A 15,311-nucleotide genomic window follows, 5' to 3' on the forward strand; every position below is an offset into this window, starting at 1 on the left:
GCCACCCTTGAACATTGAATGCAATCCCTGGCAGTAGATTACATAGTTACAACAAAATTAAATAGATGTCTTTTTGGAAAGTATGGTTCAGTTTGATGGTCATATTTGTGCCATATAGAACTTGGGAATATTGCCTAAGCAGAAGTAGCTCAGGAAAATTGTCCCTGTTCCATTCAATAATAAATTCCTATTTCCAAAATTCAACAAACTGACATTTTAAATTCTAGTCTACGTAAAACTTTCATTTTAGTGCAAGACACTTGTGTAGAATTAAGATTCAGATCAGCCATGATTCAGCTGAATGATGAAGCAGACTTAAGAGGCTGCTTGGTCATATCTCACCTCCATTTCACAATATGAGACTATTTGATGCTGGTGTTCTTGCTGAGTTATGGACATTCAAGCCAGACCTATTTTTATGTAGCTAATGCCTCACCTGGATTATATAAATAAATCCTGAATAGAGAGGACAACATCAATGAATGTAAATTGATCCCAAGATGAGATCATCATTTTTATGGCAATGCATAAATAATGCAGGTATGGAATGTATTCTTTACAACCTTGTGTTGTTATGTTATCAAGACTTCTATCCTTTGTGTGGTGTAGACCACAAATGAACTTTAACAATTGAGGTGATTGGATTTTTTACACTTAGTATTCTTTTGGTTCTGCAACATATGGCTTTGAAATATGCACCGACTTCTTTTGTGCATACTGCCAACACCAGGCAGGTGGTGGTGGTGGTGCCAAGAATGGCCATGAATGTCATTTGGTGTGGCAGTGGCTGCACTGGATTTTCAGGGGCATTGTTAAACTTCTATCCACAGCCAAAGTGAAAATGTTGCCTGACCCAAGTACACCACTTTGGCCAGGTTCGAATAGACTTGCTTTTTTGATTTTATAGTCTAATCATGCCATGTACAGGAATAGAAAATCAGTAGATCATTCATCCTTTCAACATTGTTTACTATTCAGTTATACCATGAAACCATGGTTGATTTGTAACTTCTCACAAGGATGTGGTTGCACAAATAAACTGATTTTTGAGATCTGCCGCATTATATTTGGAGAAAGGAGGCCACTGAACACATCATCTTCCGGGGAAGATGTGTGACACCAAGCAGGACTATTGCAGTTCAGCACAGTGATCATGTAAATTTCGGAGACTGAAACTGTAGTTGGATTTGAATGCAAAGTTTATTCTTGATCTGATTTTATTGTTTTTAATTCAATTAATGACGTTTATTTGAGATTTTAATGATGTACAACTGCTGCGTTTGCAAATGCAGCAGGTAATCGTGTGTTTTATTCTAATTTCAACTTGCTCCTGAATCAAATTGGATTATGTAACAATGTAACATAAATTTTTTTTTGCATTATCATTGGAGAAGCTTGTTTCATAAATAAATACACGAAAATCAAAACATCAGAGCCTGGAATAAGTACTCTTTGGAAGGCACTACTCAATAAATGATCACTTTAACACACACTGCTCGCATTTTCTATCATTAATGTATCCATTAAAAATAATTGAATCTGATCTTTTGCTGTATTAAAATAAAACCTAAAGCCCTGTCTTAATTATAATCACATTAATCGCGTATTTGTGGGAATAATAAGGTTTAACAACATACTAAAGAAGGTATGCACTTTATAGCTGCAGTAAAATTTAACATTCATTCAATATAATAAGGCTGGTTAGTATGGCAAGAATCTACATTATTAGAGCTAACAGCAGTAAAATGGAAATGAAAGTGGCAGTGTAATTTTCATTAACCTCACATAATTCCGAACATCAATAATAACTATTGCAATAAACACTCCTTTGAAATATTTGTGTTCTATTTATTATTTCTAAAGCAATGGCCTGCTTTATCCCAGTGGTATTTTAATTCATTAATCTAACTCGGGCTGTACCCGTTCTTTTGGCTTTTATCTTGGTGGCTTACAGTGAAGTTTTCGATTCCTGCTAAATCACAACAGTCACTCCATCCCAACTTATCCAGGATGCTTATCTAAGCTATTTGCCCATGCAGAAGATGTTCTCTAGGATGATGCCTGGACTAGAGGGTATTTGCTATCAAGAGCAGTTGGAAGAATTTGGATTGTTTTCTCTGAAGCCTATGAGGCTGAGGGAAGACGTGATAGAATTTTTCCCAGGGTGGAAATGTCAAATATTAGAGAACATTGATTTAAGTTGAGAGGAGGAAGGAGAGATGCGAGAGGCATGGTTTTTTTACACAAAGTTCTAGGGGCCCGAAGAGTGCTGCCAGTTGAGGTGCTAGAAAAAAGATACCATAGTGATGTTTAAGGGACACTTAGCCATACACACATGTAGGAAATGGAAGGCTATGGATCATGTGCAAACAGCTGGGATTAATTTAAGTTGGCTCCCTGATTGGCAGACATTGTGAGCTGAAGAGCCTGTTTCTGTGCTACTGTTCTATGTTCTAATGTTTTAACCAGATAAAGACTTTTTTCAAATAACAGACAAAATAATTTTGTGAGTGTGCCTACCATTCATACTATAGGGTATTGTCCTGGCTTATCCTCATAAATCTAGGCATTAAAAAAAAACATTTAAATAAAAATATCCTATTGCACTCAGGCAAAATCTACTTTTTATATGCCTTTAATAGAACACCAAATAAAACAATCTCCAGAGGCAGGGAGATGCAATTTCTCCAGACAGTAGACAAGTCATAAATGAATGAAGAATTTTAGGTAATATTTCATTTGCCAACAGAAAACTGCAAGCGGTCTGCTGAATACACTTTGCCTTATCTACATGAATTAGAAATACAAGAACCTGGTAAGTATATCACTCATGGAATAGAAAGAGGCTAATTTGCATGAATTAAATAAAGTGAAAATAAATCTTGATCAGGTCATTGTTATACATCCTCTCTAATCCTAATGCAAATCACTGTTTAAAATTCTCTGTGTGAACTGACTAAGAAGAGATATGACTTCATATTTGTAAAATTATAAATTTATAATTTTCCTCTGTGCCCAAGTTATTTGAAAACCAATTCCAGATACATGGCTAGAATTGATATAACTTGCACCAAGAATTTTTCCGGATGAACATTATTTGGTATAATAAAGATTGCTCTCGGACTTGATAGAAAGTGTCCTTCAATTATTCTTGCTTCAGATTCTCAATAAAAATTGTGTTTGGGTAAATATCTGCCTGAAGGCCAGGAACTCTAGACTTTGTCCATGAACAATTCAGTTTGCAGTACCCTTGGTCAGTTCCCAGTATTCAGTTCTGGTGTGACATTAGTAGAAATCTGGAGCAAGAATTGACTGCCTTTGTATTGAGGACCAATGGGATGGAGCTGAGGGGAGGTGCAGAAGGAGTTGAACCACTTTAGAAGATGAGTGCAAAGCAGATTTTCAGTGCTATGGCTATTGGTAAATCCAAAAGGAAATTCAGAAGCAACTTATTTAATTAGAGAAGTGGGAATGTAGAATTTTCTACCAGGAGTAGTTGAGATGAATAACATAAATGGCATTTAAGAAGTTAGATTAGCCTATAGTGGAGAATTGATCAAGTGAGATGAAATAAGGCAGGACTTAGATGAACTGTACACATGCACGCACACAGGAGTTGGTCTGAATGGACTGCTTTATTCTGTACATTCCTATTGATTATTTTGTATATCATTAAGGAATGTTCATCCTGAAAATTGAGTACTCTTGGAGGTAGTACAAATTAGATATAATCTGACTGGATATATTAGATTCATTGTCAGAGTACATACATGACATCACATACAATCCTGTGATTCTTTTTCCTGCAGGTGAGGCAGAAATACCCCTTATTAGCAGTGCAAAAAAAAAGCTGACTATGTACACATGAAAAACAAATAAATAAATGTAAACAAAATGTGCAATACAGAGATAGGAAAAAATATCAATGAGCAAAAGTCCCTGATTGAGTTTGTTGTTGAGGAGTCTGATGGTGGAGGGGGAGCAGCTGTTCCTGAACCTGGTGGTGTGAATCTGATGGTAACAGTGAGAACGGAATGTGTGCCAGGTGATGCCAATCCTTGATGATTGTTCCTGTCCTCTGATGGCAGTGTTCCCTGTAGATGTTTTCAATAGTGGGAAGGGTTTTTACCTGTGATGTCCTGTAATTACAGAAAATGAGCAGTTTAACCCTTGAAACATTCTAGGATGTGGGACATTTCAGGCCACAAAATCACCATCCACCATAATTTATTTGCATTCTCCCTTTGCAGGTAAAATTCTCCATTAAAGGGAAAAATGTCTTCTCAATTCTGGATTCATTTTGAAGGGAGAGGTTGAGTGAGAGAAGTAATTGCACACCCCAGTTTACAATAATGACTTAATAAAGTCAGTTCCCCAAAATTATTATTGATCACTGGGAAAAGAGTGAAATTATGCCTTTGGCTGATGTGGACTACTCGCTTTGTAGGCATATTGTGAAATTTAAGTGGTCTGATCGGATTAAATATTTAGGTTTTATAATAATAATTATAATAATTTATATGAATTGATCTATTTACCTTTATTGTCTAAAATTAAACATGATTTAAATCAGTGGAAAGATTTACCTATAACATTAATCGGACGTGTTAATTATGTCAAAATGAATATCTTTACCCGTATTCAATACCTTTTTCAGTCTATTCCTTGTAAGATCCCTCAAAATTTAAAAAAGATTTGAATGCTTCGGTGAGGAAATTTTTGTGGAAAGGTAAAACGGCGAGGGTGTCATTGCAGAAATTGCCTTGGAAGTATGCTTTAGGAGGGTTGCAACTTCCTCAATTTCAGAAATATTATGAATCGGCACAGTTGAAATTTATTAATAGGATGTTTGAAGTGGATAAACCTTTGGTATGGGCTAATATTGAATTCTCAGATTGGTGAGAAGAGGATGGATCAGTTTATTTATAATTGAATTTTCAGCTATTACAGAGTTATAATTTACCAGTGTTGAAACATTTAATTGAGTTATGGACTAAGAAGAATGAAATCATAGGTACTGAAGTTAAAATTTTGGCTAAATTGTTTTAAAATAAGCTTTTTTTCCTTTAATCAACTTTTGAAACTGTGAGAACAGAAAGGAATTAGATTGGTAGAAGATTGTTATGAAGCTGGATATTTTATTTCATTTCAAAGAATGAAAGAGAAATATGAAATATCTTCAAATACTTTGTTTTCTTATTATCAAGTTAAAGCACTATTGTTGGATAATTTTGAGCATACGTTAGTTACCTAGGCAATCTAAATTTGAAATTTTACTTTCTGATGGTGGTAAGAAAGGATTTATATCTGAGACATATGCTTTATTGCAGACTAAAATGCTTAAGCCAGATGTTTATAAATCTAAATTAAAATGGGAAAAAAATTTGTCCATATCTATTTCTCAGGATGACCTTTTGTGAAGACATTATGACCAAGATTGTAAATGTAAGATATAGATTGGCTTATTATAATTTTCTTCATCAGTTATACTTGACCCTGGAGAAATTAAGGAAATATAAGTTTTATCTCTCTGATTTATGTTTTAGATGCCATAAACAAGTTGGTTCTTTTTTTTTTACATTCTACTTGGTCATGTGAGAAAGTGAAACCCTTTCACTCCCCTTTGAGGCGCGCTGACCTCACTCCCCCTTTGTGAGGCACACTGACCTCACTCCCCTTTGTGAGGCGTGCTGACCTCACTCCCCTTTGTGAGGCGCGCTGACCTCACTCCCCTTTGTGAGGCGCGCTGACCTCACTCCCCTTTGTGAGGCGCGCTGACCTCACTCCCCTTTGTGAGGCGCGCTGACCTCACTCCCCTTTGTGAGGCACGCTGACCTCACACCCCTTTGTGAGGCGCACTGACCTCACTCCCCTTTGTGAGGCGCGCTGACCTCACTCCCCTTTGTGAGGCGCGCTGACCTCACTCCCCTTTGTGAGGCGCGCTGACCTCACTCCCCTTTGTGAGGCGCGCTGACCTCACTCCCCTTTAAAATAAAAAACATTTGGTAGTTGACTCTCTCTGGTAGCTGTGTTTCTTGAGTTCTGCAGTTAGTCCCACTAAATTGGTTACCTTGATGGGTGCTCAACATCCTTTGAGCCCCAACAGTGAAACATAGTGAGAAAGCCTGCAGAATGGATGCCACTACTACACTGCCCGTGGTGGCTGTGAAACTGGCCACCTTCAGGCTTCACAGACCACGTCCATGGTTCCAGCAGGCTCAGTTCCACATTAGGAACATAACAGATGAAACCACCAAATTCTGACATGTAGTCGCCTCATTAGATGAAGATTCTGCTGCCAAGGTAGATGATTTTATCAACAAACCGCCCGAGGAGTATCAATACACTGCTTTTAAGGCACACCTCCTCGTGACTTTTGGCATGTCTGACCTGGAACGAGGCACACATTTACTCCACCTCAATGATTTGGGGGACAGAAGGACATCAAAACTGATGAATGAAATGCTTGCATTAGCAGATGGCCATTTCAACTGCTTAATGTTCAAGGCAGCCTTGGAACAGCTCCCTTGTGACATCACCCTGCTGCTCTCTTCTGCTGACTTCTCCAAACCAAGGAAAGTTGCGAGGGAGGCAGACAGACTTCACTGGGTACCGCAGCTTCCTGTGGCAAAGTTTCAACAGGTCACATTGGACAGTCAAGTCAATGCAGCCACCAGTTCTACAGCACTCCACAGCCACCGAGGAAGAAAAAGCCATTGGAGAACAGTGAGTGGTGTTTCTACCACAGAAAGTGGAGCAAGAATGCGCACCGCTGTGTGCTACCATGCAGTTGACTCCCAGAGAAATGTCAACACCAACTTCCACTGATAGCCTCGGCGGTTGGCGACCAGACTGGCCTGTTTTATGCCACAGATTAGCGCATGAGATTCTTATGAGCAGGAATCTCAAGTGCCTCAAGCCGACCTGCATATAGCCAATGGCACTACGATTAGCACTTATGGTAACAAGTCAATACAACTGGTATTGGATGACACACCTTACCGCTGGACTTTCACGATAGCGGTTGTAGGGGAGCCCATTTTGGGATCGGACATCCTGAGAGCACATGGCTTGTTGGTAGACGTAAAAGGGTGCTGCTTGGTTCACACCACCATATTCAACACATGCCCACTTTGTTCAGGTCATCAGCCAGTGTTATGACCCCAGAGGACCCCAAAACCCAGCAGCAATAGATATTCATTCACCAAGACAAATGGTTATTTAAACAAAAGTTGCTTTTAATTATCTTTAAACAGGATCAAACTTTATCCTATTACTATTAACTAATCTAACTTAACCCCCTTCTAATTCTAAGCACATGTGTATGTATGTTTAGAAAAGTTCTTTGATTCAGTCCAATCTCACTTCTCTTTCTTCCAAGTTCACTGGTTGCAGGCAATTCTTATAATGTGCTCAGAATTTAACATTTATAAAGTTCACCAGGCTTTGGAGCTTGAAAGGTAAATGGTTACTGCTCAGGAAGGTTTTTGTCGGCTTTCAGAGTGAGATTTATTGTTCACTGGACACCCACAACTGATTCCTTTTAATCTGCCACTTCAGTGTCGTGCTGAAGAAACTTGCCCCTTTAGGGTTCTCCAGATGATAACCTTTTTCTTTCAGGTCACCACAGAGTTCCTTTTTGTTTCTCTTATTTAAAGTGAAACATTAGGTAGCCAGTCCTCTTCTCTTGCATGAACCACAAGGGCTTTGACCTGACTGAACTAAGCAATCACAACCCGTCTTCCAAATGGAGTTTTCCACAAGCTTGCCAGCTTGTCCTGTTCCAGTCCCAGCACTGTTGCTGACTGTAAAACTGCAGAACTGAATTCCCTCTCTCTCTCTCTTAGAGAATAAACCTGTTTGACTCTCTCTGCTTGCAAAACCACATGACCATCTTAGAACTGCAAGTTCCACTCCATACAACCTGCGGCTCCAACCAGTTCTTTCACCTGTTGCCTTTTTGTAAACAACAATCCATTAGTGAAGTCTCTTGGGCACTCTCCAAAGCTTTTGCAAAGGCTCTTGGAGCCAGCCTGTAGCATGAGCAGAGCTCCAGTATTTTAAATAAGATCTGTTTTAAAGTATTTGTATGTGACCTACACTTAAAAACCTGCCCCAATTTATCTCCCCAAAACTTATCTATGTGTGCAAACACTTGCCACCGATAATTTTGCAAACTTATTAGCAGAGTTTCCTGAACTACTTACACCAGATTTCTATTTTGTCTGTTCAGCACTACATAACCATCACCACCCCTCCCCTACATTCCAAGGCACGCAGACTTCCCCTGACCAGCTACCACAGGCCAAAAATGAGTTTAAAAACTATGGAGGAACTAGGCATCATCCGAAGGTCCAATAGTCTTTGGGCATCGCCACTCCATATGGTGCCCAAAGCATCCAGCAGCCTAAGACCTTCTTGAGATTACCGACGCCTCAGCGGCACAACTGTGCTAGATAGGTATCCAATACTACATTCAAGATTTCGCCACCAAACTCCATGGCAAATGTACCTTCTTGAAGGTAGACTTAAAATGTTATCAACAAATCCCTGTTCACCTGGAGGACATCCCTAAAATGGCCATTATTATTCCATTTGGTCTATTTGAGTTTCTGAGGATGCCTTTCAGCCTTAAGAACATGGCTCAGACATTCCAATGTTTAATGGACGCCGTCACAAAAGATTTGCCTTTCATTTTCGTCTACCTCGATGACCTCTTAGTGGCCAGCGAATCAACACCTGCGACACTTGTTCCAGAGGCTTCATTATTTTGGCCTTTCTATCAACCTTGTGAAGTGTGCTTTTGGTAAACACACAATTGACTTTTTGAGACACAGGATTTCGAACACAGGCGCAACTCTGCTTCCAGATAAAGTATCAGCCATTCTTCTTTGGCTTGGCTTCGTGGACGAAGATTTATGGAGGGGTAATGTCCACGTCGGCTGCAGGCTCGTTTGTGGCTGACAAGTCCGATGCGGGACAGGCAGACACGGTTGCAGCGGTTGCAAGGGAAAATTGGTTGGTTGGCCCATTCAGGCCTTCCCAAACTCCACTACAGTTAAAGTGCTACAAGAATTCCTGGGAATGGTTAATTTTTATAACAGGTTCATCCCAGCAGCTGCCAGGATCATGAAGCCCTTGTTCCATGCCCTCACCAACAAACCTAAAAAATTGCTCTGGACTACAAAGGCCACAGAAGCATTTGACAAAGCAAAAGAGGCGCTTTCAAAGAACCCCTGTATGCACGCCCCGCTTGCGCTCATATCAGACATTGTCATGGGGGTAGTCCTAGAACAAAAAATCAGTGGTCACTGGCAACCCCTGGTGTTTTTCAGCCACCACCTCCACCTGCTCGAATTAAAGTGCAGCATTTTCGACTGGGAGTTGTTGGTACTTAATCTGGCCATCAAACATTTCAGTTATTTTCTCAAGGGCAGGCATTTTACTGCGTTTACTGACCATAAGCCTCTAATGTTTACCCTTGCCAAGATTACAGATCCTTGGTCGGCACATCAACACAGGCATCTAGCCTATATTTCTGAATTTACCTCTGATGTGCAGTATTTGTCTGGTAAAGACAATGTTGTAGCTGATGCCTTGTCCAGGACAGAGGTCAATGTGATTACATGATGGCTGGATCTCGGACTTTCGCAATAGCCCAACAAGAGGACCAGGAGGTACAAGCTTTCCGAGCCTGCTCTTAGTCAACAGTCTATTGGGCCCCGACCAGGTGAACATACTTTATAATATTTCAAACGGCCACCCACGGCCAATCATCCCACTATCTTGGCAAAGGAAACTTTTTGACCACATTCACAGCCTGTCCCATCCATCTGTCCGCACAACTGTCAAGCTTCTGTCCTCAAAATATGTCTGACATGGCTTAAGGAAGGAGGTCACACTCTGGGCACGAACATGCCTCTCCTGCCAGGCAGATGTCCAACAGCACACCCGAGCATCGCTTCAACAATTTCCACCCACAACTCAAAGGTTTCAGCATGTACACATAGACATTGTGGGCCCGCTGCCCATGTCCAGAGGTCAACGGTATATACTAACAATGGTTGACCATTTTGCCCGCTACCTGGAAGCTACACCAATGATGGACATCATGGCTGAAACGTGTGCTCAGACTTTTCTCTTGACCTGGGTTGCTCAATTCAGAGTACCAGTCCATCTAACCTCTGACAGGGGAACTTCAACCTTGTGGGCAAACCCGGCAAGACTTTGCGGTACACAATTACACCATACTATACCGTATCACCCACAGACTAATGGGCTAGTGGAATGTTTCCAATGACATCTGAAACAAGCCTTGTGGGCAAGACTTAATGGGCCTCAGTGGGTAGATGAGTTACCATGGGTGCTTTTGGGTATTAGAACGGCACCTAAGGATGACCTGAAGACTTCTTCAGCAGAATTAGTTTACAGCTCTCCACTCCTTTGTTAAAGAGGAATTACAAGAACTAAGAAACAAGATGGGTTCTCTGGCTCCGGTTCCAGCAACTTGTCATGGATCACTGCCTATACACGTTTCTACTGCTCTCAACGCTACTTAAATCTTTGTTCCATATTCATCCCATGCTACACCTCTGCAGCAACCTTACAAGGGGCCTTATAAAGTGCTGCAGCACAATGGATCTACAGTGCTATTGGACATTGGTGGTCGACCAGAACTTTTTACACGAGACTGACCTGAAGCCTGCACACATGGACATTGCTTAACCTGTGCATGTTCCATCTCCCAAGCACCGGCGAAGCCATCCTAAAATACCCAAAGTTGTGACATTGCAGACATGCAACGATTCTGGGGGTGGGGTGATGAGGCGGACCAGCTGGACAGACAGAATCGCCACACAGAGTGGCTGGCACAGAACAGTGTGGGCTCACCTTCCTCGCCCAGGAGTTTGCCAGTGTTTGCAGACCCACGTGGGTTGACAAAGCATGTTGCTTCCCTACCGGCATGTTGCCAGAGACAGTGACTCAGCAGCGCGCTGACTTCACTCCCCTTTGTGAGGCGCGCTGACTTCACTCCCCTTTGTGAGGCGCGTGATTGTTTAAAATAAAAAAACAGTTGGCAGTTGACTCTTCTCTGGTAAGCTGTGTTTCTTGAACTCTGCAGTTAGACCCACTAAAATCATTTATTTACTTCTATCAATTACTTTAATATTCACTTAAGCTCAGAACTGAATTTGGCTTGCTCTCAACAGACTCAAGTTCCTTGGGGCCAATCAGTAACATGTCAGGGTATCCAGGGTAGGGCAGAAACTGTATTCAATCCACCTTTCCCATCTTTCTTGATTGAGACCATTACCTTTGAAAAGGTAACGTATCCTTTGGAACAAATGGATCCCTGCTGAAATTCTAAACTTGGTGGTGAACATTGTTGGTTACAAATCCATATCATGCTTTACATTTGGAAGGAGAATATATCAGGAGAATGCAAAGATTCCAGTATCATTGTACATTATTTTCAAAAGACTAGAGGTAACTCTCTGCTGTATGTCACAGGGAAGTTCATTACTAGGGTCCTGCTCGGTCACCTTCTCCCAGTGCCGAAGAACTAAATTCTAAATCACAGCCCATCCATCTAGAGGCACTAGGGACATGATATTCACCACATGATTATTCATATTGAAATGTAATGAACACCACTATCAATTGCTTTTCTAAAGCCTTTGACTATCACAGGTCTATGGAACATTTTGTTTGCTCTAAGAAAGCCATGATCATAACCATTGGATCTATTTATAAGTTTATAATTTATGTGGACACCGAGGAATTTGGTATTCTCTACTCTTTCCACTACCGAGCAGAATCAACGACTACCACCCAGTGGCACTGCCCTCTACCATTATGAAATGCTTTGATGGAAATTGCAGAGTAGGAAATGCATTTCACAATAGCCGAAACTGAAATATTTGTATTTTTTAGGAAAGAATTCAGATTGGTTCCCTCATTTAATTTAGTTTCAGATACCCATATTCCAGTCCATATGCGAGCAAATGTCTTGAATGTGGGAGAAATATATAGCAATGAAGTTATGAGGTCACATTAGAAGATAAACAACTTCACACAAAATCCAAGATAATTTTTGGTCAGCATTAATGGATCAAGAGGAATGATGAATTTAATTTTTAATGGACACAATTCTATTGTCATTCTTAAAAATATGGAAGTTTAACTATGAGGCAATATTTAGACAATGTTCATAGTATGTATTTTGGCCTACATACATACAGCATGGTAACAGGCCATTTTGGCCCATGAGTCTGCGTCGCCCAATTTACACCCAAAGGATGGAGGAAACCAAAGCCCCTGGAGAAACCCCATGCATACACAGGGAGAACGTACAAACTCTTTACAGACAATATGGGATTCGAACCCCGGTCCCAATTGCTGGCGCTGTAAAGGCGTTGTGCTATCTGCTACGCTAACCATGCTGCCTTTTTTAACTCCAAAACACAAACATATTTGTACATGCAATTTACAGTTACCCTGAAGCAGAGTAATGTTTTAATTTTCAACAAATCTCATTTAAACCTTAAGCGTTAAAGTCATAGATTTACTAACAGTGAAATTTATAATCCTTGGAGTGTTTATATTTAAATTTGAACTTGATTATTAATTTTTTGGGGTCTTTGATTCAGAAAAAAAAAGAATCAAAGTTGTTTGCATTGCCTGTTCATGAAACTATGAAAAAGTAGGAATTGTCAATTCTTAGAGAAAAAGACCATTTAAGAGATTAGCGAACCAATTGTCCATGAACATTTTCAACAGTTAACAATGAGAATGCAGTAGGAAGGGAAAAACATGCTAGAAGTAGTTATAAAGCAATTCTTCAGAGAAAAGTAAAATATTGTTGCTTAGTCTTCAATTGATTTAAATGCAAAATTGAACCTTTTCTCCATAATGAAAGGTAGAGGTAGGATTTAGGAGTAAGTATCTTGAGCATTAGTTGATAGAAATACATTTCCAGGGTCATTAATTTTCTCATGATTAAGACTGTAAGATATAGGGGGAGAAATAGGCCTTTCAGCCCACCGTCCATTCCACTAACAGATCTGTTCTCCCACTCAACAACACTCCCCTGCATCCTCCCCATAACCTTTGATAGCCTTACTAGATACCTTTCAATCTCTGCCTTAAATACACCTAATGAATTGGCCTCTACAACTGCACATACCAGCAAATTCCATAGGTTCACCACTCCCTGCTAAAGAAATTCCTCTGCAACTCTGTTTTAAAGGGGTGCCCTTCAATTTTGAAGTTGTGCCCTCTTCTCCTAGACTTCCCTACCATGGAAAACAACTTTGCCATATCTGCTCGCTCCAGGTCTTTCAACATTCAAAATGCTTCTAGGAAGTCCCCTTTCTTCTGAACCTTAAGTACAGTCCAAGAGCCATCAAATGTTTGTCATATGCTGATCCCTTCATTCCAGAAATCATTCATGTGAATATTCTCTGAACCCTCTCCAATGACAGCACATCCTTTCTTAAGCTCAAAACTGTACGCCAAGTGAGGTCTCACCAGTGCCTTATAAAGCCTCATCATCACATCCCTGCTTTTATATCCTATTCCTCCATCCTCACTACATTTTACAGAGGATGTATTGAGAACATCCAGTTCAACTGCATCACCGCCTGGTTTGGATGCCGTACCACCTCAGATGCCAAGACCCTGCAGAGCAGTGAAGTCAGCGGAAAAGATAATTGGGGGCTCTCTTCCTACCATGAAGGACATCTACAACACTCAATGCAGGTGAAAGGCAATAAACATTGCAAAGGACTCCACACACTCCTCATGTAAACTATTCTCCCTTCTGCCACCTGGTAGGACATACCGTAGGACTCAGGCCCTTTCGTCCAGATTGAGTAATAGATTTTTTTCCCCTCAAGCCATCAGGCTCCTAAATTTCCAGAACATATGGGGACAGTGTACGTGGACTTTTACTGTATACATTTTAATATGTTAATATTTCAATGTGTTTAACTTCTAACTTATGTTTATATATATCTCATTTTGACCATGCGAGCATGGTATAAACAATCAATAAAGGTGACTTGACTCTAGATATGAATGCCAGCATTGCATTTGCCTTCTTCACCACTGACTCAACCTGGTGGTTAATATTTAGGATATCCTGCGTGAGGACTCCAAAGTCCCTTTCCACCTCTGGATTTTGAATTTTCTCCCTGTCCAAATAATAGTCTGCCCTTTTATTCTTTCTTTAAAAAAAAGTGAATGACTGTACACTTTTCCATCATTGTATTTTATTTGCTACTTCTTTGCCCATTCTCCTAATCCAAGTCTCTGTGGAGCCTCTGCTTCCTCCACTACCTGCCCCACCACTGATCTTTGTATCATCTGCACTTAACCACAAAGCCTTTATTCCGCAATTCAAATCATTAACATACAATCTAAAAAATAGTCCATATACTGACCCCTGCTGAACACCAGTGGTAACCTTGCCCTTTTTGCATGCCTTCTCTATCTCCCTCTGTGTTTTACACAGCCACATCCTGGATACTGTTTGGAAATCTGAATACAACAGTGTCATTTTACTCTTAGTTTCTTAATTCTACCACAAGGATTCTATATCTTCTGATCAAATGTCTCCTCTCTCTAAAGATTTAATTCCATTTTTAACCACCAAAACCTCTGCCTACCTGCCTGTCTTTCCAAAACACAGTTTCCATAGATATTTAGTTCCCAGCTTTGGTCTTCTTTCAGTCATAGTTAAGACTATTTTGCTTTTCACTTAATAGAAATAGAAACTAATGATTGTTACAAGATTAATACTGAACATAATTTTGATGAAAATAAACTTGGGGAGGCTCAAGGCATTCATTAATATATTTTTTTTATTGCCTACCAAAAATGGACAATGGACCCCATCAAAAATGCAACTGAATCTTTAAAATTAACAGGGTTGTGGTTGATTGACAATAATGAAGGAAAAGGTAGGTGAATGTTGTTCAAAAAGAACAGCTGGGAGCCAGTCACTTCAACGAATATTAGAATTTAGATGAGATGATTACAATAGTATCAAAATACAAAACTGAATAAGCCATGGAGCTTCACTGAGTGAAAAACAATAATAACACCTCTGCTGGATGAAGCGATATCTGGCAGAGATGGAACATTGGTTTGGTCTGGCAACAACTCAAGTTATTCCTAGATACATTCAACTTTGGAACAATTCTCAACTGGCAAGCATCTAAACAGTGGCATCTGGTTGATTTTTTTAAAAATTGTTCCATCTCGCAAGTCCAATAAAGCACTCTAGATTGCTTCTATGTTTTGCAGTA

At 40.1% G+C, this 15,311-nt stretch overlaps 2 long non-coding RNA genes across 7 annotated transcripts in view; one reads left to right on the top strand and one right to left on the bottom strand.

The window, feature by feature from the left end:
- Positions 1-15,311, bottom strand: part of LOC138751371 (uncharacterized) — a 34,777-nt gene that overhangs the window by 16,993 nt on the left and 2,473 nt on the right. For 3 of the 6 annotated variants that reach the window (XR_011349871.1, XR_011349870.1, XR_011349872.1), the window contains exon 2: positions 2,521-4,139. The exons of 1 other annotated variant lie outside the window; for it this stretch is intronic. This is a non-coding gene — a long non-coding RNA (uncharacterized lncRNA). Of the gene's footprint in view, positions 1-2,520; positions 4,140-10,890; positions 10,994-15,311 lie in introns of those variants that run through there. 2 more of the 6 variants (XR_011349874.1, XR_011349873.1) reach the window with 2 other exon arrangements.
- LOC138751372 (uncharacterized) lies at positions 6,017-15,299 on the top strand. Its single transcript, XR_011349876.1, has 2 exons — positions 6,017-11,095; positions 13,605-15,299. It is a non-coding gene; the product is annotated as an uncharacterized lncRNA (long non-coding RNA).

Source organism: Narcine bancroftii, chromosome 1 (assembly GCF_036971445.1).
Source record: "Narcine bancroftii isolate sNarBan1 chromosome 1, sNarBan1.hap1, whole genome shotgun sequence".
NCBI classification, from domain to species: domain Eukaryota; kingdom Metazoa; phylum Chordata; class Chondrichthyes; order Torpediniformes; family Narcinidae; genus Narcine; species Narcine bancroftii.